A 23,743-nucleotide genomic window follows, 5' to 3' on the forward strand; every position below is an offset into this window, starting at 1 on the left:
GACAGTGAGTGAGTACCTGCAGCATGCACTCATAATCAGTGGATGCTCAATAAATGCTCTTTCAGAGAAGAAAGATGACAGAGACTGTATCTAATCCCTTGGTCTTGCCTCTTGAATAAGGAGGCTGGTGTCTTCCTTAAAAATATCTTTCTTAAAAACTTACCTTTCAGGTAAGTCTCTAGCTGGATGGCTTTCCTCTTGGCAACTATTGCCACCTGTTTCTCCTAACCCCCACATTTTTGGAGGGTGCTGGGGATTGAACCCAGGGGCACTCGACCACTGAGCCACAGCCCCAGCCCTATTTTGTATTTCATTTAGAGACAAGGGCTCATGAGTTGCTTAGCACCTCACTTTTGCTGAGGCTGGCTTTGTGTTCTTGATCCTCCTGCCTCAGCCTCCTGAGCTGCTAGGATTACAGGTGGGTGCCACTGCGCCCAGCTTCTGTCCCTTCTTGACATCATTCTCTTTTGTGTTCTCACTGCTCTCAAGTTGCACATTCTGTAACTGTCAGCAATCACAGGCCAAGATGTGCAAGACACACTTGTTGATCTTTCAAGGAGCTCTTTAATTTAGGAGAAAATGATAGGAAAAGGGCCAAAATGCTACCAGTTGGTAGAATTTTCACATCAGTTTCTAAATCCCATAAAAGTACAGCTACCAATACAGGCACAGTCTGCAACTGTGACCCACAGACATGCATTTTTGGCATCACCTGGTAGCTTGTAAGAGATGCAGATTCTCAGGTTCCCCTCAAGACCTTTTGAATCAAAATTCATATGTTAACAAGATCCCTGGGTGATTTATATGTTCATGAAAGTCTGAGCAGTGCAATTTTAGGGAAATAACTATTTTGCAAGTTGATGGGTGAAGATTTAATGGGAAAGTTCACAGATCCCTGAGCACATGCAGATGTGTAATGTGTAAGGGGTGCTCGGTAACACTCCTGGTAAATCCCAGGCAGAAAGAAAAAGTCTCTTTCTCCAGGTCAATGATGAACAGTGCAATTAAGTACATGGAATTGTAGCTCAGTGGTAGAGCGCTTGCCTAGCTCATATGAGGCACTGGATTTGATCCTCAGCACCACATAAAAATGAATGAGTAAAATGAAGGCATTGTGTTTATCTACAACTAAAAATATTTGAAAAAGAAAGTACAAACAAGATAGCACTCTGTACTAAAAAAGGAGGAGTTTTAGTATGTGTGTGTACATGTTTTTCTTTTCTTTCTTTCTTTCTTTTTTTTGCTAGAGGAAAGGAACATACTACAGAGAAAGAAATAAATACAACTGGTAAGTGCATGCATGAAAATATGGAATGGAAACACAAGGTACTTAGGAATGAAATACCTTGAGGTGGTGAAAGAAGAAATAAACAAGGAGTGAAGGGCTCTTAAACTGTACAGTACTGAAAATCTGGATGAGGGAAAAGTCGATTTCTGCAGATTACCAGGAAGGTGTGAGTGTGTGATGTGTAGAGAGACAGCCCAACTCAAGTGATTTAGCATAAAGCCAGCTTGAGAAGTTGCATGGTCCCTGTGTAACATGGTAAGCTTGTGTTTTGAATTTTCACTCAAGGACATCTTTGTACAGAAAAACAGCATGGTTTGGTTTTGTGCCCGGGTGACTGGAATGAGAGGGAGGCAGGTGGCCAAAACGGAGACTGTGGGGTTGTGTTGAGGTGTCAGTAAACAGGCAGAAGTACTGGCCCTCAACAACAGACCCTTTTTGGGATCCAGATGACTGGGTGAGTTTACTGTTAATCACTTTCATACAAATAGATGGAAACCATATCATAGCTCCCTGTCCCACATCATGTGGATTGGATGGTGGCCAGTGTGTGGGGTGAGTTAGGGACATGTGGCTTTTCTAGGAAGCCTCTTGAAGTGGATAGTAAGGGATGGTGATCAGCTTTAGGAAAGGGTGGAAGCAGCTATTCTAGCTCCCTTGGGTCTCACCTTGGCCAATGTTCATGAAGCAGCCCAAAGCAGGATGGGGAGGAAGGGGGTCTGGCAATCCAGGAGAAAGACAGACAAACAGGGATGGGCAAAGAGACAGATGTTCATTTTTGGTTCTGTGGCAAAGTGCTCAGCAAGGCATCAAACTTTTCTAAATCTGTACTTTTCATCTGCAAAATGGGCCCTGCCTCTCTAGGATGCTATGGGTTGAATTAGTATCAGTTATGAAAAATTTCATTCTTCAATCAAGATGGGAACTTAAAGAAGTCTTATAGGACCAAATCCCTTCCTTGAAAAGGCAAAGAACTGCTGTCAGGACAAGAGGGCAACTTGCTTCGTTACAAAACACGGGTCTTCTGATTTCCAACTGAGGCTTCAAACAGCTAGAAGTGTATTCTACTGTCATCTATGCTGAATTCTGGAGATAAAGTCACTTGTACTTTAATTTCTGAATCGCTGACCTTGTTTCCCTTCAGAGGTAAGGCAAGGACACCAGGGCTTTTAATGGTAAGTGTTTTAACAGTTGGTGATTTCGAGTCTGACTTTCCATTTTACAGACGGAAATAACCCTTACGTTTCACTCACATTTTAACTTTTGGCTTGACTCATTTTTTATTAGCCGTGTCATTAATTCCAGTGAGCTCAGCACACTGTACTATTGTGGAGTTCATTGGTGTCTTGGAAAGGGCTTTGGAGTCACACAAACCTGTCTCAGATCCTGGCTTTGCCACTTATTCATTCTGTAATTCTGGGAAAGTTCCTTAACTGCTCAGAGTTAATTTTCTTTATAAGAGGGTTTTATATATCTTATGTGATTATTTGATAATGATTGAAGATATGTTATGCCGAGATGAGGATCTGGAATACAATAGGAGTTCAGTAAATGGTGTCCATCACCATAAACAAACACTTATTGAGCACCTAACTGAATGAAGTATGACGCAATTTCGGTTAGGTGTAGCATGCTTGTCATGTACCTTCTCTGATCTGGAGGCATTTACATTGCACATAGTAAAACCAGTAATTTAATAATCCATCATCTCTTCTCCAGCTGCCTAAGATGCTGAAAGGAAAGAAGGTCAATGGGAAGAAGGTGGCCTTGGATACTGCTGTCAGGAAGAAGCAGAAGGCCCAGAAGGTGGCTGATCGTCTCTTTAAGAAAAGGCCTAAAACTTTTGGCACTGGATAGGACATCTAGCCCAAAGAGACCTCACCCTCTTTGTCAAATGGCCTAGGAACATCCTTCTGCAGAGGCAAAGGGCTCTCCATTATTAGCAGCTGAAAGTGCTCCCTGAGATCCACTGGTCATTCAGACCTTGGACACCAAACAACTGCCCCCGGCTTAAGGTAGTCCTAAGGAAAGACAAGAGGTGAAGTAAGAAAAGAAGCAGAGACTGCTGACCAGGGCTAAGAAGAAAGCTGCTCGCAAAGTGGATGTCCCCACTAAGAGACCACCAAGTCCTTGAGCAGGAGTTAATATTGTCGGCACCTTGAAGGCAAACAAGGAGCCTTACCTGGTGGTAACTGCACACCACATGGAACCCATCTGACCGATTTTCTCCTTCCTTACCCTGTTGGGTAAGGTGAAGACTCCCTATGATGTTATCAAGGAGAAGACTGGACTGAAATATCTAGTCCACAGGAAGATGTACAGCACTGTTGCCTGAGTATAGATTGGCTGGAAAGATAAAGGATTATGTTGGATTAGGCCCCAACTTTCTTAATAAAACTCCTGTAGGGCAAGAATTAAAACCAAGAATCAATTTTAAATGGGATGAATTCAAACTAAAAAGCTTCTTCTCAGCAAAAGAAACAATCAGTGAGGTGAATAGAGAGCCTACAGAATGGGAGCAAATTATTACCACAGGAACATCAGATAGAGCACTAATCGCTAGGATATGTAAAGCACTCACAAACCTTAACACCAAAAAACCCCAAATAACCCAATCAATAAATGGGCCAAGGAACTGAGCAGAAGAGGATATGAAAACAAATGAAAAAATGCTCAACATCTCTAGCAATTACAGAAATGCTGATCAAAACTACTCTAAGATTTCATCTCACTCCAGTCAGAATGGCACATATCAAGTATTGGCGAGGATGTGAGGGGAAAAGCACACTCATACATTGCTGGTGGGACTGAAATTGGTGCAACCAATCTGGAAAGCAGTATGGAGATTCCTTGGAAAACTGGGAAAAGAACCACCATTTGACCCAGTTATCTCACTCCTTGGTTTATACACAAAGGACTTAAAAACAGCATATTACAGGGACACAGCCATATCAATATTTATGGCAGCACAATTCACAATAGCTAAATGATGGAACCAACCTAGATGCCCTTCAGTAGATGAATGGATATTGAAACTTTGGTATATATATTCCATTGTCACACACACACACACACACACACACACACACACACATACACACACACAATGGAACATTTATCAGCATTAAAAGAGAATAAAATCATGGCATTTGCAGGTAAATGGATGAAGTTGGAGAATATCATGCTAAGTGAAGTAAGCCAATCCCCAAAAACCAAAGGCCGAATGTTTTCTTTGATATGAGGATGCTGACTCATAATGGCAATTGATGGGGGAGCATGGGGGGAATGGAGGAACTTTAGATAGGGCAAAGGGGAGGAAAGAGAAAGGAGGGGACGAGGGAGTAAGAATGATGGTGGAATGAGTTAGACATCATTACCCTAAATACATGTATAAGACACAAATGGTGTGAAAATACTTTGTGTACAATCATTGTCTTGAAAAACTGTGCTCTGTATGTGTAATATGAAATGAATTGCATTTTGTCATCATGAATAACAAATCAGAATACATTTTAAAAAATCCCCCCCCAAAATGTGGGACTGGGGTCATGGTTTGGTGATCGGAGCGCTTGCCTAACATGTGTGAGGCAGCACCACATATAAATAAATAAAGGTCTATTGACAACTAAATCAATCAATCTATCTATCTATCTATCTATCTATCTATCTACACACACACACACACACACAGACACACACACACACACACTGTTGAGTTTTCTATACATAAAAATGATAAAACTTATCTGTTGAGAGCCACAGCCGAGTTGGAATGGCCCCTGGCATTTTGCCAGAAGTAATGGTTGACAGGTGAGCCATTACTTTTGGCAAAATGCCAGGGGCCATTCCGACTCGGCTGTGGCTCTCAACACTTATCCTTAAAACAATAGTTATCATCTAGACCCAATCCAAAAACCAAATTTGAACCTGTGATTGCAGGTAATGTCTTAAGTATTCAAATAAATATTTCTTGTGATGCCTTAGCAACCTTTTCTCCCATAGCTTGTCTTGATTGCCCACTTGCCCCTTTCTGGCTGTATGTGCACCAGTCATTTCAGTCATTTGATGTGAGTTGCCACTCTCTTCCACTGAGAAAGAGGGTAGGAGGCTTCTCCTTTCCTGGGCATTCGTTGCTTAGTTCCCTTTCTGAAGAGACATTTCCCATGGTTTTTAAAGTTCAGCTTCTTGTTTCTGTGGTATGTCTCTTTTTGGTCCTGATGTGGTAAGTTGGCAATAAATTTTAGGGGATAGGGTATATCTACAGAAGCAGCTGCTTTTACAAAGCAAAGGAGCAAAGGTGGTCTAATTGCCTGCTTTCATTTTTCAAGGAAAGGACAATTTACTTTTGCTTTTTGTATAAAAGTGGGTAGTTTGGACTTCATCCATATTGATAAGTGGTAAAGGGGCTATTCATGTGAGACAACTGGGAAATGACTTTTTGTGACCACAATAGGAAGAGACATGCTAATGTGATATTGAGCAGAGAGTCTGAATTTCCATTTTTTTTTTCCTGTGGTTGGTCTCTCTGTCCAGAGAGAGACACAAATGAGCTCTGTCTAGAATACTGATGAATAATAGCATTAGTATTCAGTGGGAAACCTTGATCTGTTGGTCTTGGAATAATGGTGTGAAGAGGGATATAGAGTAAATAATTGGAATGTAATCTAATATTAGCAGCTACAGCCTGGCTTCCTGTGAGATGGATTTAGGGATGCTTCAATTTTTAATACCACCAACAAGCAACTGAAATATCCACAGACACATCAGACGCTGGGTCATGGCTGGTATGCCACTGGAGTATTTTCAGGAAAGGAAATAAGGATTTACAGAGGGCAGAAATAAATGGGTCTCATTTCCCTTTGTCTTTGTTGTGCCAGACTGGGAGGCTGTGTCTTTGTTTAAAAAAATCAGTTTCACTGTGTATTTCTAATTGTGTTAACATGCACAGAGGAAATGTTGTCCATTCCCTTTCATATTTTATATCCTTGCCTTAAAAGTTAGAATGAAATGCACTTCAGTCCTCAGAAGCCCCTTTAACTCCAGGAGGTTAATGTATCAAAATAGATTCTCATCTGCTAATCTCAAGGCCAACAGACCCAATCTGAGGTTATTTTACCCTTCATCATTGCTTGATTTAACAGAAAGTCGAGAAATAGATGTTTAAATTTCAGAAGCAATTCCATTTGATATCCTACATGATATTTATGGCTTACGGGAATAAATGGAATTGCTTATGGAAGACATCAAGCAAAAAAAAAATGAGATTGTGATTTTCTGTACACTCAGTAGGTTGCGGGGAGTGGATCTCAGGGTTTTGTTTTATCTGTACCATAGCATTCGACAGTTGGCACACTTGTGCAATGGAGAGCACAAGCTAAGTCGTGACTAGCATCTAGTAGGACTGATTAGAGCAAGAAAACATGGTAGTCATGAAGTAAGTCAGCAAGGATTAAACAAAAACTTAGCTCTTGGACATCCTGTCTTAGAAACCAGTACTGCACTGGTCTTGCGCTTCAGCCCCTCTATTGGGTATACCAGTCTGCTACAGCAGGAGAACTTGTCCACCTATTACTCAAGTAGGTTCCTGCTGGCCGTGATTCATTTGTTCTTTTCCAGCCACACTCCACTGTTGCTTGCTTAGGGAACTTTTGGAAAGCATCCTCTGTGGGCAGTGAACAGTCAAAACTCCCAATCATCAATCTCAGAAGGCTAAAGATACCTTCAGATTATTTTTGGAATATGCCACCAAATCTCAGGACTCTGTTTATGGGTCTGTATTTTAGTGATCTCTCAAGTCCAGAGTGATTCTTCTTTTCTTAGCAAGAAATAATGGTTTATGTAGTGATAGAACAAGCAAAAATGGTCCCTAGTGTAAAAATCTCATGTCAACTGCCAAGACAACCAAAAGGTTTCCCTGCCCTTTTCTATTTTGAGCCAGGATATTTGTTTTGGCTAAGCAAAAGTGAGGTTCTTGTATGGTTGGCCAACTGAGTGTCCTTTAGGGGAGGAAGAGGGTCTTGTGGGGTAATGTGAGAATATAGGAAACCACAATGTGGGGGAAGGAATGTTAACATGGAGAGGACTATGCTGCCTCACCCTTTACACCCTGGGGCACTGCTGCCTTGGTGTGGCTTCACCACTGGGTTTATGTGGGGCCCAGGTGAGATAAAGATGGCTTACCTGGAGGTGTGGAATCTGGCCACTTTCTGAGGCAGTTTCTGTTCTGATAACGTCCCCTGATTGGGAATCGTCATCTTGTTGGAAATCTCTTTTTTCTTTTCACATTTAAGTCATGTGACCCCATGGAGTCATCTTGTATAGTTAGGGATTATCTAGCATTTACCTCATCTTCTAGAACAGAGAAAGTGGGAAATACCCAGAGATGCCTCAGAGTCATCTGAATATGTCCAACAAGATGTTGACCTTGAATAGGACTTGACTTTGGAGGTCACTCTGCCTATGAATGAATACCTTAGAAAAGAAAGATGGGCAAAACCTTTTCATGTCTCAGGGCTGAGTAGGAAGGAGCATGGTCTGATTTGTTGCTTTTGTCTCTGAGTGAAGTTTCTTCAGAGAAGCTGCTTGAAATGTGTTCTATGCAAAGTCAATATCAATGACTTAATGTACTTAAAACAGATTCCTATGTCATGACTTTGCAAATGGAATTGTAGGAGGCGGTTGTCACTGCATTATAATGGCTTTTTCCCAGAAATTTCACAGTCCCAGAACCTTGTTTTGTTCATAGCATCTTGGTGAGCACATAGCACACAGGAATGGCCATATTCTGCATAAGAAATGTAGATGGAGAGGGAAGCCTTTAGGATAGGTAGCCTGGATCTGTGCCCATGTGTTGTTAATCACAGACTTCTGGGAATCTTACTTTCCTGATAAAGGCTTCTTTGCTCCAAAATAGAAAGCATTGCCACTGGTCACATGGATTGCTAATGGTGCTCATATTTTCATTCAGATGGGGACTAATTGAGAGAATCTCTGAGGTTTTTGAACAGAAAGTTGGCTCCCAAAGAGCAGAGACTAATTCGGAGGGGGAAAGAGTACAAGAAGTCTATTTTCAGCACTAAAATGGTTCAAGAAATAGAGCCAGTTCAGTTGGTCATTTATTTTTATACTGCAGACAACAGACTAAACAGTCCAAAATCAAGCAATTATTTTAAGTACTGATAATTTTATTTTTTCTTGATTGATTTTAAAATGCTTAAGGAAACAGAACTCTCTTCATGATCAATTCCTCCCAAGAACTTAAAGGTTCTTTAAGTTCATGGACTTACTGACCTCCAGGACAGGGGTGTATAGAAAAGGAGGGGTTGGTGAGCAGGGCTGGATGGCATGGATGCTGGACAAGCCTTCCTCAGAGGAGGAGTGTAGTCCTGATGGTGGATTCCCCTTGCTCTTTGGTCGTTTATGCCAACCAGGCCAACCACGAGCAGACTGTCTTGGATCTTGGATAGTCACGGAAGTTTGGGAGGCAGATACAGAAACGAACATTATTTGCTGCAACAAACAAGACAACGTTTATTGAGAAATAATAGGGTTCTATCTGACTTGGCTTCAGCACTATACCCAAGGCCAGCAAAGTAAACATGATAACGACGAGTGACCAATTTTCCACTCTGCTGTGTTGGAGGCTGACAAAACTGTCATTGACAAAATTGCACTGAATAAGAGATCATGAGCTATTGGGACTTTTCCCCTCCCTCTGTGTGAAATATTATCCTGAATGATGGCTTGATTTTATTGTGAAGAATGAATTCAGAGCATGCCAGGGAGAGAGGAACAGTGGGGAAGCCACCTTCAGAGGTTTTTAACCTTCCTTTCTGCTGACACAAATATGCCATTGTTAGATTTCTATACAACAAACAAAGCCTCTGTGAATATTTGTGGAGCAATCTCTTGTTTATTTACTCATAGATATTTATTTAATATGTTAACATTAGAGTCTGTCTATGCATGATCCTTTTATTTATTTATTTTTGGGGGGAGGTGCAAATAAAGAGGGCTCTCTATGCATGATTCTTTTAAAACTTAAGTGATAAGTCCTCCTCCTTATTGTCTTCTCATCCCAGAGATATTCATTTTTCACGTGATTTTTTGGTTTATGACAATGCGTTTTTTTTCATTTAAAAAATGTACATAAACTTTCCTTCTTCACCCAACATTATGGTACTGAAATTTTTTCATTTAGTACATAGGTGTGGTATTGGGAAGAGTTGAAGCCAATAAACAGTACATTCAGTACTTTCATGGCTGTATAATGCTTCACATGTGGCTACATTGCCATTTATGTCTTCATCCTAACTGGCTGATTGTTTCCAGTTTTTTAGGATTACATGGTTCAATCCTATGAACATTCTTCTATTTCTCTCCTAGTGTAAGTATTGTGTAAGTATTTCTCTTGGGTACCTATCTAGGAATGGAATGCTGAGTTGAAGTGTATAAAAATGGTCAGGTTTAAAAGATGATTCCAATGGGCCTTCCAGGGGCATTTGCATTTTTAAATTTAAGAATAGTCTTGTTTAATTCTTTAACAGCATGCAACAAATCTGTTCTTTCTGAGTCTCGTGTGAATTGCGTATTATCTTCAGAGTAAGTGCTTAGTGGGTTGTTGTGGTGGGCAAATAAGGCAATATGGAAAATCTGGCAATGTTTTCAGAGTAGCTTTGTCAGACAGATGTTTTCAGAGTTCAAATGAGTCAGAGAGTAGTTTACCTTTGGATCACAGCCAATGCCTTCTGGAGCTGGTGAAAGCTGATTTGGATGGATCGGGATCAGTGGAGCATCTACTGTGGAAGCTCTGAGACAATGCGAGTTGGGACTGTGATAAGGGTAGAGTCAGGAGCAAGGGCTGCTGGGAGTATAGCCACCACCACTGACTGCTGTGAGGTTAAACCTGAAGTTAAAGCTTCCTACTTCCAACCCACAGGGCCATTCACCAAAAACACATCAGAGGCTCTTGCTGCTGCTGTTTTCTTAGCCTGCTGGAACCCAGTAACCTGGGAAGACTGGCAGATTTGTCTTCATTTTTACTTGTGGAGTAGTTAGAAAATATTTGAGTTAATAAGAGAAACAGGTGGATCTATCATGACCTCCTCTGTGGTAAGTGGGCTATTTTCCATGCTATAGACACCTTCCAATGGACATTTGCAATAGAAGCATGCTATGGGGTATCCAAGTTGAGATCTGGAGCTACTGAGCTGGAGGGAAGTTTGAATTAGTAGGGGAAGTGGGTTTATTGGCTTCAACTCTTCCCAGGGATCCTTCAGGTTGGGGACAGGTCACCCATTGATTTAGAAGGTTAGGGTTAAGGCTAGTCCTGCTTGGAGACAAAGATTAAAACATGACTATTGAGTTTTCTAGTTATAAGAGTCTCTTATGGTCTGTTCTGAGAATCTTCCTTAGGAATCCTCCTTTGTCCCCCGACCCATTCTTCTCTCTCACACACCTTCCTTTCTTCTCTGCCCTTTCTCCCTGCCCTTTGCCCTTGCTTTCCCCCTTTCTGGTAGCTAGTTGAGAAGCCAGAGGAAAACAATTAGCTAAGATGGTCATCAATTTGGACAGTATTCAGTTCACTTGTCCTGCAGTATGTGTGTGCATACTCGGAGCATAAGTACAGCAAGCAGAATTGTGATCCTGAAAACTTTCATACCCGACAGACAGTGCTTCTACCTATACTCTGTGAGCATCTAGGGTGGGAGCGAGGGTAAAAGCTGTGTGATGTGGCGAATGAAAAAAAGGCAGAGGAGCAATTCTCTCTGCTCTTTAAGCCAATAGTATCACCCAATAAATAGCCAGTGCCATGTTGCACTTCCTTCTTTTATTCTCATCTCCCTGTCTTATAGCCCAATCCAATTAGATCCTCATCAAAGTCACATGAGGCCAAAATTTTTATTGTGGCCATTTAGAAGTGAGGAAACCGAGGCTTGAAGTGTTAGGTACTTATGTATCTGAGCAGGGAGGAGCTATTACTAACCTTACTGAAAAGCTGGTTTGGCAGAGTCCCTCTGCATGGCTACTGGTATTAGAAAAGACAGAGGCCTCGTGTTAGCTGATGGTGAAGAGGCTCATATGACACTGCTTCTGCTTCCCATTTAGTCCCAAGGCTGGCCCATGAACTACAGTCTCTACCATTGGCAGCTGAAGCCCACCCTTACCCCAACATTAGGATATAAGCCACAAATGCTAGGATGTGCTTCCTGATTCAAATTAGGAACATTTTTTTTAACTCCATGAAAGTAGTCCATTCAGTTGTAAGTGTAGTTGTTCATCCAAATAATCTAAAGCAATGTCTCTCTGACATTAAAGCACATAATCTGTTTTGAGGAAAAAATTTGGCCTTTTATAAGCAAAATGTATGACAGAATATGATATTTTAATGAAACCTTCCTAAACATGTAAACATTGTGAATCCAGTATTTCTTCCAACTTTCAGAGTGTGGACCAAACTCATTTGGGTTTTCTTTCTTCTCTCAGCTATGTATCAGAAATCAAGGAGTGTTCATGGCAAGGGCTGGACTCAGTTACAGGCGACAATAGAAAATGTGGTTCCCAAGGCAGGCACGGTGACGCACATCTGTAATCCCAATGGCTCAGGAATCTGTGGCAGGAGGATAACAAGTTCAAGGCCAGCGAGAACTGGTCTCAAAATAAAAAATAAAAAGGGATGAGGATATGGTTTAATGGTTAAGTGTATCTGGGTTCTGGGTTCAATCCCTGGCACCAAAAAATAAATATGTGTGGTTTCTAGCAAAGGGCAGAAGCAAAGGTGTGTTGCTGACCACAGATGTGGCAGGGAGTAGCTTGGCACTTTGAGAAGCTTTCCTGAGGTCCCCATGTTACCCCAAGTCCCAGGTGAGAAGCCCAGGAAACCAAAAGGTCACGTTTGATGAACCCAAAGTGCCTTTAGTGTGTGTGTGTGTGTGTGTGTGTGTGTGTGTGTGTGTGTGTGTGTGAGATATGCTAGGGATCAAATCTGGGGCCTTACACATGGTAGGCAAGTGCTCTACCACTGAGCTACATCCCCTCAGACCTTTTCAAATTTTGTTTTGAGACAGGGTCTGGCTAAGTTGCTGGCTTTGAACTTCAAATCCTGCTACCTCAGCTTCCCAAGGAGTAGCTGGGATTACAGGTATGCTCCCCTGCAACCAGCCACGGTGACTTCTGAGGGGTGGCTATCACATGTTTTATGGGGAGGCTATTACCAATGTTGGTAGAGCCCGTTTTTCTATAAAATGTCACTGTTTAACAGAATAACCTTCCTAGTGCTGACTTAACCAACAAAAATAAATTTAACGAGGTCTTAAATTGTTAAGAGTCAAGTGTAGATTGGGAAGGAGAAGTTTTCAAAGCCAAATGGGATGATCTGAAAGAGTAAGGAAGCCAGGAGCCTTGCATTTTAACTGTAAATTTAAAAGAATTCGATCTTGCAATATTCTTTCAAGGCGTTGTTACTCAGTTCCTAACACTTCCTGTATTCTAGGCTTCTTTAATCATTTTTTTTCTTCCTTCTGCCTTGCAGAGGAAATATCCAATTTAAAAACATCTTTTGTTCTAAAAGATTATTTGTAAAATGGTTGCTGGGAACTAAAAATACATTTCCCATAGAATGTTAAAAAGTTATAAATAGCAATTAGAATCTCAACTGAGTCTTTTTTTACTTTATATTTTTTTATTTGTTTTAATTAGTTATACATGACAGTAGAATACATTTATGCACTTTGATGTATTATACAAAAATGGGGTATAGTTTCTCATTTTTCTGATTGTACATGTTGTAGAACCACATTGGTCATACAGTCATACATGTATATAAGGTAAAAATGTCTGTTTCATTTTACTATCCTTCCTATCCCCACATCCCCTCCAAATTCTTGTTAATAAAAACATGTAATTATATCTATTGGGAAAAGAGTTCCTCATTCTAATTCTAATTTCAGTCTCCACTTAATAATCCCTCTAGGTTCTTGGAGTGAGAATAATCATGGGTGAGAAATGGGACATGGTAATGGGGAAACTCCAGTGAAATTAAAGACTTGTATTGGAGAGAAGACCATACTTGGGATAGTTCAGCGTTGAGACTGTCTCAAATGAGGAATTTGGAATTTAAGGAGGGAAGAAAGTGTTCAATAAACATTGACTGGAAGAATGTTTTATTTATATTATATTTTCATTCCTAGCCTTCTTTCCCCCTGGCTTATTTTATCTCACCCTTTTCTTCTGTTTCTTTTTCTCCAGGCGTCTGGAGTCTTTGTGTCACTTCCTCTTCTCTCTAATTTAATAAGGCTCCCCATCTTCCCACAGGAAGAAGCAGGAGAATTTCAATGATTCTTAGGCAGATCCAGGAGTTTTTGGAGATCGTGCTAATGAGGGTATAATATATCACATGTCTATTGTCTGACCCTTCATTCCTGTTATAGGCCTTCTACTCTCCCCACCTTAGGTTTGAACCCCCAGAGAGGGAGCACATGGATATCTTCAAGATTTCTGAGTAAACTGCTCAGCGTGAGCTCCTTTGGCAGGTCCCCAGCTTCCCAGAGTCCCGTGGCTTTGCCCACATGCATGACAGATGTTAGCTGAGCAATGCTCAGGCTAAACACAGGTGGGTGAATATCCTTATCATTTTGATTCTGGACATGACATTTTCCATGGAGAATGTAAGGAGAACTGTAGGAAGACCTTCCCCAGGTATTACCATGCCCTCTCTGCTCTTGATCAGAGTTCTCATGCCTTTTTCGATATTTCTGATCCTGATGCCAGATGTCTGGCCTTTACCACTGCCCCCTAAATTTTTCTTGCTGCTCCTAGTCTGCTCCAACCAGGGACTTCATCATTATGGAGTTTTGCCAACTCTTTCATACCAAAGAACGAATCTGTATTAGTTTTCAAGATATAGTACCTAAATTGTGACTAATTCATGCTTAATTTATTTTTTTATTTCAAAAAAAATCAACTATTTTTTTTCACTGTTTTATGTTTTGTTTCTGTTTGATGATTTTAATTGCAGTCTTGATCACATTAAAAACTGCTGAGGGACTTGAAGTAAATAAAGGGCACTCATAGGCATGATGCACACACTTTCTATATCCCAGATTGGGACTTGTGGCTTTATTATATATATGCATATGAAGATTTTAGAACAAAATATTTAAAAATGGGATGTATATTGAAAGTATGCATATATATTCTCATCAAAGCAATCTCCATGAACCCTACAAATAAATTTAAATTTCTGCTGTTAGAGGGTCATTTCTTTTCTTTAGACCAGAATCCAGTTAAAATGTAGAAACCTATAAGGTCAAGTTTTATTGCTCATTTAAATCTGAGTGTGAATTAGTTTCAAATTCGTGAGCTGTTAGGCCCTTGACAAACAATCTCCAAGGAATTGCTCTCAACCTGAGGAGCTCTAAAAATGTATGAATTCTTGGGCCACACTCTTAGAAATTCAGATTTGCTAGGTCTGGGTTAAGGATTGAGGACTTGTGTTATAAGCTTTTCATATGATTCTGATACTTGGTTAAGTTGCATAGCCACTGAGAGCATGTGGCTTCCTCAGCAGAGAATCATCTTATGCACTGCTTGAACTGGAGACCTAGAGCTGAATAGGTGGACAGGCCTGGGTGGGAATCAGCCATAGAGGCTTATTTTAAAAGGGGAGTTCAGTGTTTAAGTGGGAGCAGTCTTCGCAGAGTGTTTCTGACCCATTTGAGTTACTCACTGGAAAGATAATTTCTACTGCCATTAGGAGAAAGGGGGGATTTCTTTTCACTTTAGAGGTCTCCTTTGGGTATGCCAAATTGAGTGTAGTTAGGCTCTGTGCTGTGCAGAGCAGCTGGGCAGAGAAGGAGCTAGCAGCTAGCAGCTGGCCCTGAAATTAGCATCAGTGTGTGAATATATTGGAACATATAAGCCAACAGCTTGGGCCTTTTGTGACACCTCTTTTCTGGGACATTTCCACCTATTGACTTGTGCCCCCTGCTTTACATTGCTCCTTTCATCAGCCCTTTCATTTCTTTCTTTTTTTTTTTTTTTTTTTTGGTACTGAGGATTGAACTCGGGGACACTCAATCACTAAGCCACCTCCCCAGCCCTATTTTGTATTTTATTTAGACACAGGATCTCACTGGGTTGCCTAGCATCTCACCTTTGCTGAGGCTGGCTTTGAACTCATGATCCTCCTGCCTCAGCCTCCTGGGATTACAGGCATACGCTATTGTGCCAGGCTCATCAGTCCTTTCTTTTAGGCTGGGGCCCTGGAAATTTCTCTGATATAGAAAGAGATTTCGCCAGCATAGAAATAATTGGTGCAGGAAGAAGGTCTTGAACAGAACTATTCTTAATCTCCCTGGCAATGGCCTTTGGCATGATCTTTCTTCTTTCACTTCCCCCACTCATCCATATGGCAAAGACAAAAAGAATGCTGACAATTTTTTTGGATCTTTATAATTTGGAGGTTTTACCCAGGCTGGGTGTAGAGGGAGGAAAGGAATAATGATTTAGAGCAGATGTGCTATTTTTATGTAACCTGAGCTTGAGGTACAAAGGAAATTTTTGGAATCATTCACATCCTGAAACTGCTCATCTGAGGGGTCTATATTCCTAACAAACACCTTCCTTTCTCTTTCTATCCCATCCCCACCCTACACTCTGGAAAAAAGGCAATTGTTGTAAACCATTGTCTAGTGTGAACTCCTCCAGGGAAGTTCATCACTGATGGGTGTTCTGCCTTTTGCCCCAGCTGCAGGGTGGAGGGTGTTGGCTTGGCTGCCAGATTGGCCCTCAGAGATGTCATACCTCTGCCATTCTTCTGCCTCTGACTGAAGAACTGGGTCCTTCTACTTAGGCTCTTCCAGAAACATTCCCCTGGGGACTCAGGGGAGACATTCCAAGCCCCTGGAAGGGGACTGAGACATATTGATTAGTTAGTCATTTTATCTCAGCGTCAATCAAGGGTAGCGCTACACAGTAGGTGCTTTATAATGTTAATTAAATGGTAATGACAATTCTCCATCTAGGCTTTGATTGAATGAAGGGTGATTATTTTTCCATTCTGTAACTACCAAGATTCTCCCCCTATTTCAGCAATAAAAATGACCTGTACACTTTCCTCAAAGACCAAGTTTGGGCCCTTGGAGATGGAGTACAATTGTTTTCACATGGCCTTGGTGAAGGACTGCAGCCTTTTGTTGTGGATAAAAGATCTACACATTTTTTTTTTTTTCTTAGCAGCTCTTCGCCCACCACCGACAAGCTGAGACTTGTAAAGTACTCCTTAAAGAAGCCAAAGAAGGGTGGCAGCAGCACAAGCAGCATTAGTGTCATTCCCAGCTCCAGTCATGTTTCTTGGGTCAGGGCCAGTTACAAACACAGATTCTTTTTTTTTTTTTTTTTTAATCTGTTGAATGGAGCTAAAAATACTACTTCATTTGTGATAGGAGACAAATGTATTAAACTATTAGAATAGTGTCATGGTTAAGTGTGTGGGCTCCGGATCCAAATGTCTTGGATGTGGATGGAGCCCACATCACTTCCTAGGTATGTGACCTTGAATAAGTGACTTAATATATTAGTGCTTCTTTTTCTATCACAGTAAAAGTGGGTTACTATTAGTAGCTACCGCACGGGATTGTTGTGAGAAATAAGACAAAATTACATATAGAGTGATACTGGTACCTGGCCTATAGTAAGGATCAGGAAATGTCAGCGTGAAACTGAAAGCAGACTCTCATTGGATGATTTCAATTAATGATATCATTCTGACCAGAAATTGACCTGTGGATTTTACCTGTGATTTTTGCTGCCCAAGCCTGTCTGAATTACTATTACACTGGCATTTAGAATCTGCTTAAAGTCCAGGGTGGAAAATAGCTTTGGATCATTTTGCTACTTTTTTTCCCTTGTGAAACAGAGACAGGGGAGTTTCTTTTTTAAGTTGAAGTGGTGTGGAGGGACTGCCAAGGAACTGGAGCTTAATGGATGGACTTTTGATCTGGGCTATGAAGAATGTGTATATTTTCTCTGGAAACTTCCTGTTTCATTTTTTCTATTTGATTTTTTTTTTGAGTGGGGAGAAGTATATCATGTACCCAAAGGACAGAATAACAAAGATAAACAATGTAAAACAGGGATTGATGGACTACAATCTGTGGGCCAAATCTTACCTTTGACCTTTGGAGAACCATGAACTGAAAATGGATTTTACATTTATAAAGAGTTGTGGAAAAAAAAAAAGAAACTAAAGAGGACAATAGGAGAGAGATTATTCATGTCCCACAAAACCTAAAATATTTATTCTCTTGCTCTTTAAAGAAATGTTTGCCAACTCTAGTCAAAGAATAATATCATCCTTCCACATACTCCTTGTTCCCACTATCTTATAAAATAGAATACCACATGCATTGCCTTCTCTCAGATCTAGCCATTATTCTGAATTTTGTGTTATTATACATTTGCTTAAACTTGAAAAGAAAAATCAAGCCGGGTATAGTGGTGCATGCCTGTAATCCCAGTGACTTGGAAGACTGAGGCAGGAGGATCACATGTTCAAGGTCAGCATCAGCAAGTTAGGCCCTAAGCAATTTAGCGAGACCCTGTCTCAAAAATTAAAAAGGGCTAGCAATGTGACTCCGTGAACAAAAACAAAAACAAAAACAAAAACAAAAACAAAAAAAAGGAAAGAAAAATCATATACATATAAATATACAAGAGGCTTATTTCATTTTTCTTGCTTTATATAAGTGGAATACATAGAGCAATCTGTTCTCTGAATTTTCTTTCATCATATGTCTTGTTCTCTCAAGTTACGTTTTCATTTTCCTATTGTGTTGTATCATCATGTGGATGTGTGCAGTTCATGAATTTTTACTACTGTATGCTTCCATGTGTGCAAATACCAGGCATATTCATCTGTTCTACTCTTTTTAAAATTTATTTTTAATATTTGTTCTTTTTAGTTATACATGACAGTAGAATGTATTTTGACATATATATGTGGAGTATAACTTCTCATTTTTGTGGTTGTACATGATATAATAGAGTTACACTGGTCATGTATTCCTATATGAACATAGGAAAGTTATGTTCGGTCCATTCTAATATCTTTCCCATTCCCATCTCCCTTTCTTTCCCCCATTCCCCTGTCCTAATCCAGTGAACCTCCACTCCCCATTGCCTCCCCCCATTGTGAGTCAGCATCTGCATATCTCACTGTTCCATTCTTTAAACTCATTTTTTTTAAAGAGAGAGAGAATTTTAATATTTATTTTTTAGTTATTGGCAGACACAACTTCTTTGTTTGTACGTGGTGCTGAGGATCGAACCCGGGCCACACGCATGCCAGGCGAGCGTGCTACCGCTTGAGCCACATCCCCGGCCCGTCACTGTTCCATTCTTAATGGACATTTGAGTTGTTTTCTTGTTTATTTTTTCTAGTATGAACATTTGTTATTTTAAAGAATGTGTGTACAACAGATTCTGTAGAGGTGAAATCAGTGGGTCACAGATATACCTATCTTCAACTTTATGAAATGATAAATAGTTTTCTAAATTGATTCTTATCAATTTCATTAGATTCTAGCTATTCAATGCTGCACAGTGAACTACCCCAAGTTGAGTAAAAAAACCAATTTTATTTTGCTCATGATTTGGTGGGTCAAGAAAGCAGGAAGAGCTTGGCTGAGTAGTTTGACTTTGATTCATGGGGCATAAACTGAGCCTGTCGGGACCGGAGGCTCTACTTCTAGGACAGCTTCTTCGCTCATAAGTCTAGACCTTGGTTCTCTTTGGTCTCCATCTCCTCAGGGCATCTTGTCCTCAAAGGCCTATCCACATGGCTTGTGGTTCTCAAATAGTGGTGACTTCCTATATGGTAACTCAGCGTCCCAAGAACAGATGTTCCATGAGGCTAGACATGGAAACTGTCAGTCTTTTAAGGCCTGGACCTAGAAACTTGCATCACACAATTTCTTCACATTTTGTTGATTATAATAGTTTCAGAGGCTGCGTAGAATCAAAGGAAGAGGACATAAACCTCAATCTCATTGAGTACGGATAATAGATAACAATTTGTGACTGTCATCTTTAATCTGCCACACAATCTCTACAGTAAGATATGGGGACTTTGGTTGCTACACATCCTTGTTAATACTATTGTCAAACTTAAAAAAGACAATGTGATTTTAAAATTTGCATTGATACCTTTCTCTCTATCAAACAATTAAAAAAAACAAATTCCAAAAGCAAAAAAATAAAACAAAACTCCAAACAAAAGAACATCCCTCCCATCAAATCCAAAATTTTTAAATGCTCAATAGGAATTGATATTAGAATTTTCAGAGGGGTGCTGTAGGTGACCTCATGATATATCTTACATGGGTGAAGAAACAAATTTATTCCTTTTATCTAAAGGCAACACTGTAGCTTTTGTGGTTTGATCAGCCCAGCAAGGAAGGATGAGGATAACTGAGCCAAAGTAGGTTTTAGATCACACTTTCCATATAGATTAAATAAAAGTCTTATTGGTCAGTTTTCGGTTCTTTGCAGTTCCTTTTCCCAGTGAATAAGAATGAAGTGCCTGCATTAGCATGTCATTTACCAGCCAGACATTTACAAGAAAACAAAAACAAAAAACAAACTACTTTCCACAGTGGGATGATTCCCAGAGCCTGGCAGTATCACTTGTGGACTTCTCATGGTGATAGTGATTCATGACCTAACACACATTCCTGTCCTATTTCATTCCTAGTATGGGTTTCTTTGTCCTTGGGTAAAATACATATTCTTGGATATATTGCAGAAATAACTTGATTTCAAGTAAAAAATGATTCCAATGGTCCTATTAGTTGCTAGATGCCTATGGTTTCAGATTCCAAACCACCTGGAATCAATTCTTTGATACATTATTCCTTCTCAAACCTCCAATGCCTTTCACTGACTTAATTAATCTTCCCCATCCTTTTTTACTCAACGTGTTTGTTCTTTTCTACGTACACTTTTCCTGTTCAGAGAACTCTTTGAGAAGTCTTATATTTCCTTTGTGTAATTGCATTTTATTTAAAAAAATATATATAGAGAAAGAGAATCATGCCCACGTGCTGCTTAATGGAGTATATTCTGAGAATATAGACGATTTCATTGTTATGCCAACATCATAGAGTGAAACTACATAAACTAAGATGATTATGACATCACTAGGTGATACAATCTTGTGGGACCACTATGGTTTATATGCTCAGTCCTGGATGGAAACATCATTATGCAGTGTAACACTAGGTTTATAAGGAATTGACTTGTATGATTATAGATTTCATTCCATCTATTATATTGCATTTCATCTCAAATAGCCTATGTTTCATTAAAAATTAGTACTTTCAAAGTGAAGTTAGCCAATCCCCAAAAGAAAAACAAATGCCGAATGTTTTCTCTGATATAAAGAGGCTGACTCACAGTGGAGTAGGGAGGGGGAGCATGGGAGGAATAGATGAACTCCAGATAGGGCAGAGGGGTGGGAGGGAAGGGAAGAGGCTGTGGATTAGCAAGGATGGTGGAATGTGATAGATATCATTATCCAAAGAACATGTATGAAGACACAAATTGGGTGTCAACATACTTTATATACAAACAGGGATATAAAAAATTGTGGTATACATGTGTAATGAGAATTGTAGTGCATTCTGCTGACATTTTTTTTAAGTCAATAAAAAAAGAAAAAAAATTTAGTACTTTCAGTTTTCTACATGTGTCTATTATTTTGAATGTTGCTCAAAGTAGTTAGAATTTCATTTACAATATCTAGCTAAGTTTGAATTTTGCTCCAAAGGGATGAGATGTAGGTAATATATGGGATCACTCGTTCTTTGCTTCTTGGTCGTTTCTGTTCTCATGAAGTTTGGGTTAGTGGTTCACCAGTTCACTTTCTGCTGCCCTGTTTTTAGTTGAAAGCTGGATTGAAAAAGTTTTTTCTTTCTCTTTCTCCTTCTCTCAAATACCTGCACAAAAACTAATTATTGACTTAACATAGCAAAATTAGACATTCTTTAAGTTTAAAAATCTCCTGCATAATGTAACTCAGGATCCTTTAATGTATTTGTGACTTGAAAAAATAGCAGAGCTGAAAAGAAGATTTGGGCTTGAGGATAAGATACTTCCCACTTGATTGCAGGGGGCCCAGTTCTTTCACAGTTGTGCTCTCGGACTTGGCACCTCTTCTCTCTTGAATGATTTAGTAGCCTGCTTAGCTCCTGGAAATGGACTTTCAATTGTGGTGGCCCTAATGGTGACCATATGACATGGAGTCAGGGAAGAGCCTGCAGATGTCTCTTGTGGAGGTGGTGAGGCCAGCCAGGTGTGAAAATGTACCTTCTTCTTCTTTAAACCAAAGCTAGCAGTCACTTGAAAATATGCTGTGTGTGTGTGTGTGTGTGTGTGTGTGTGTGTGTGTGTGTGTGTTTTGCTGGGGATAAACCCAGGGCTTTGCTTCCACATTTTGGGCAATTGCTCTACCACTGAGCCATACCCTCTTTATTTTAATATCAAGAGGAACAAGAACTTCTACTTGGCTGGGGAAAATGTCTGATAAGCTTTTCTAAGATCCTAAAGGAAATATCTCTTATGAAGTCAAGTCAAAGATAAGAAAAGGGACACAAAAGGGACACTGTCCTGTTTTTCTTCCTTGAAACAGAAGTGTGTCCTAGACAATTTCTAAGGTTTCTTTTTGCTGCAAAATTCTATGGTTCTGGGTAGAAATGGAGTCTTTGGCATGAAATATAGTCAGAATCTTGAGAGACTATATTTTCTTATTCTGGCTTCTCCAGTTTATGATAGTGACTAGATACCCCCTCTTTAGACTTTCAAGGATGTTGGAAATAAAACAAAACATAACATAATATTCTCTGGGACTTACTGGCCTGATTTAGGAGAGAGGTGATATAATTAAGAACTAGCCACCTTCGAGACTGGTGGAACAAGATCATTTTGTGTAATGTGTTCCAAGGGAATTTCTGTAGAGGGTGGTGGGAGCAGAGAGCCTGTGGTCCCAGACACTGCTGATTTTATAGGGATGTTCCTGCAAATGGCTTTTTGCTTTAGAGTCTCTTTCTCTGTTCCACTCAGGCTCACCCCCACCTCTTTTGCCTCAAAGCGTATGAGCAATTTGACCTTGCTTTTGTATGAAGTCTCATTATGCTTAACTAGACTGTACCATAAATACTCAAATAAAAAAAAAATTAAGAGCTGAAAAGAATAGTCAGCTAGTGGAAAGTTTCTTACCTGTTTTTTAGGAATATAGATAAAATGCCAACTGGTATTTAAATTATTCATATAAGTACTCATCTATATTTAAAATAACCTACCTAAAATAATATATCAATGTAGCAAAATTACTTTTATCCACTTGGTTTCCTGAAACAGTTTTATTTAAAAATTTTTGCATGTGTTATTTTGCTGACTTCTATTTGTGTGACCTAACACAGTTTTCCAGGGTCATCATTTTCACTTCAAAGTAGTTTGAGATATAACAATTTCAATTCTTTAATGTGAACATTTGATCTTAGCCAAAAGACTGAGAAGCAATGTTTAATGAGAACACAAGCATTGCTGTGTCAAGCCACAAGTACTTACTTATTTGGATAACATTAAAAATAATTGGTTTTTTATTGTCATCTAAGTATATATTGGTGATATCCAAAGTGTAGCCACTTATTATATTGCTATTAAAAAATTATTTTTGAAAGCTTGTTGGTTTATTTTTAACTACATTCCATCCTTGCAGTTATAAATCTTAATCTTTGGGAACAAATGAACTACATTCGGATTGAACTTCTTTTGTTTCCCTTTTTACTGATTCCATGCTGACATTATTTTGGGCTTGTGTGCCTTTCCTTCAAAGCACTTTGCAATTTAAAATAAAATAATTGAGAAAATGCCTTGTGATTTACAAGATTTTGTAAGGAGTTTAATATAAGGATATTCCTTTTATAAGGGATAAGCTCAGGCAAAGGAAAGAAAACATTTGCCTTATTTTAGGGCATTTGCAATAAAACAAAGCAAGTTCCCTAACAAGAGGGAACTATAAGAATTCTATGTTTCTATTAAAGGTGTCCATTTTATTTGCATAATATGTGGAAGCACCTGTCCATCCATTCCCTTCTCCTGTTTTCTGCACACAGTTAAGTAGATAGATAGACCAGTGGGATGAAATGTGGAGACAGCCCCTGCTTACTTGCTGATGTTTGTCTTATGGATACATCTAGAAATCCTCTTAGCAAGAGAGACGGAGGATTGTGTGTGCTATCAAACTCTTCGGAATGATCCTAGCATCTTGGGTAGAGAAAGAATTGGATCATGTTAAAACAATTTGAAGTGTTGAAAAGATCATGAATAATGAAAGCCCACAGAGCACCTGCCAGGCTGCATGATAGAGTTTTCTATGAGATGTTTTGGAGTGACCTTGCC

The 23,743-nt window shown here is 39.7% G+C and overlaps 1 pseudogene; it reads left to right on the top strand.

Moving 5' to 3' along the window:
• The first annotated feature begins 150 nt into the window (after window positions 1-150).
• LOC144377803 (large ribosomal subunit protein eL8 pseudogene) lies at window positions 151-4,915 on the top strand (annotated as a pseudogene).
• Window positions 4,916-23,743: the final 18,828 nt, after the last annotated feature.

This window comes from Ictidomys tridecemlineatus, chromosome 5, assembly GCF_052094955.1.
Source record: "Ictidomys tridecemlineatus isolate mIctTri1 chromosome 5, mIctTri1.hap1, whole genome shotgun sequence".
NCBI classification, from domain to species: domain Eukaryota; kingdom Metazoa; phylum Chordata; class Mammalia; order Rodentia; family Sciuridae; genus Ictidomys; species Ictidomys tridecemlineatus.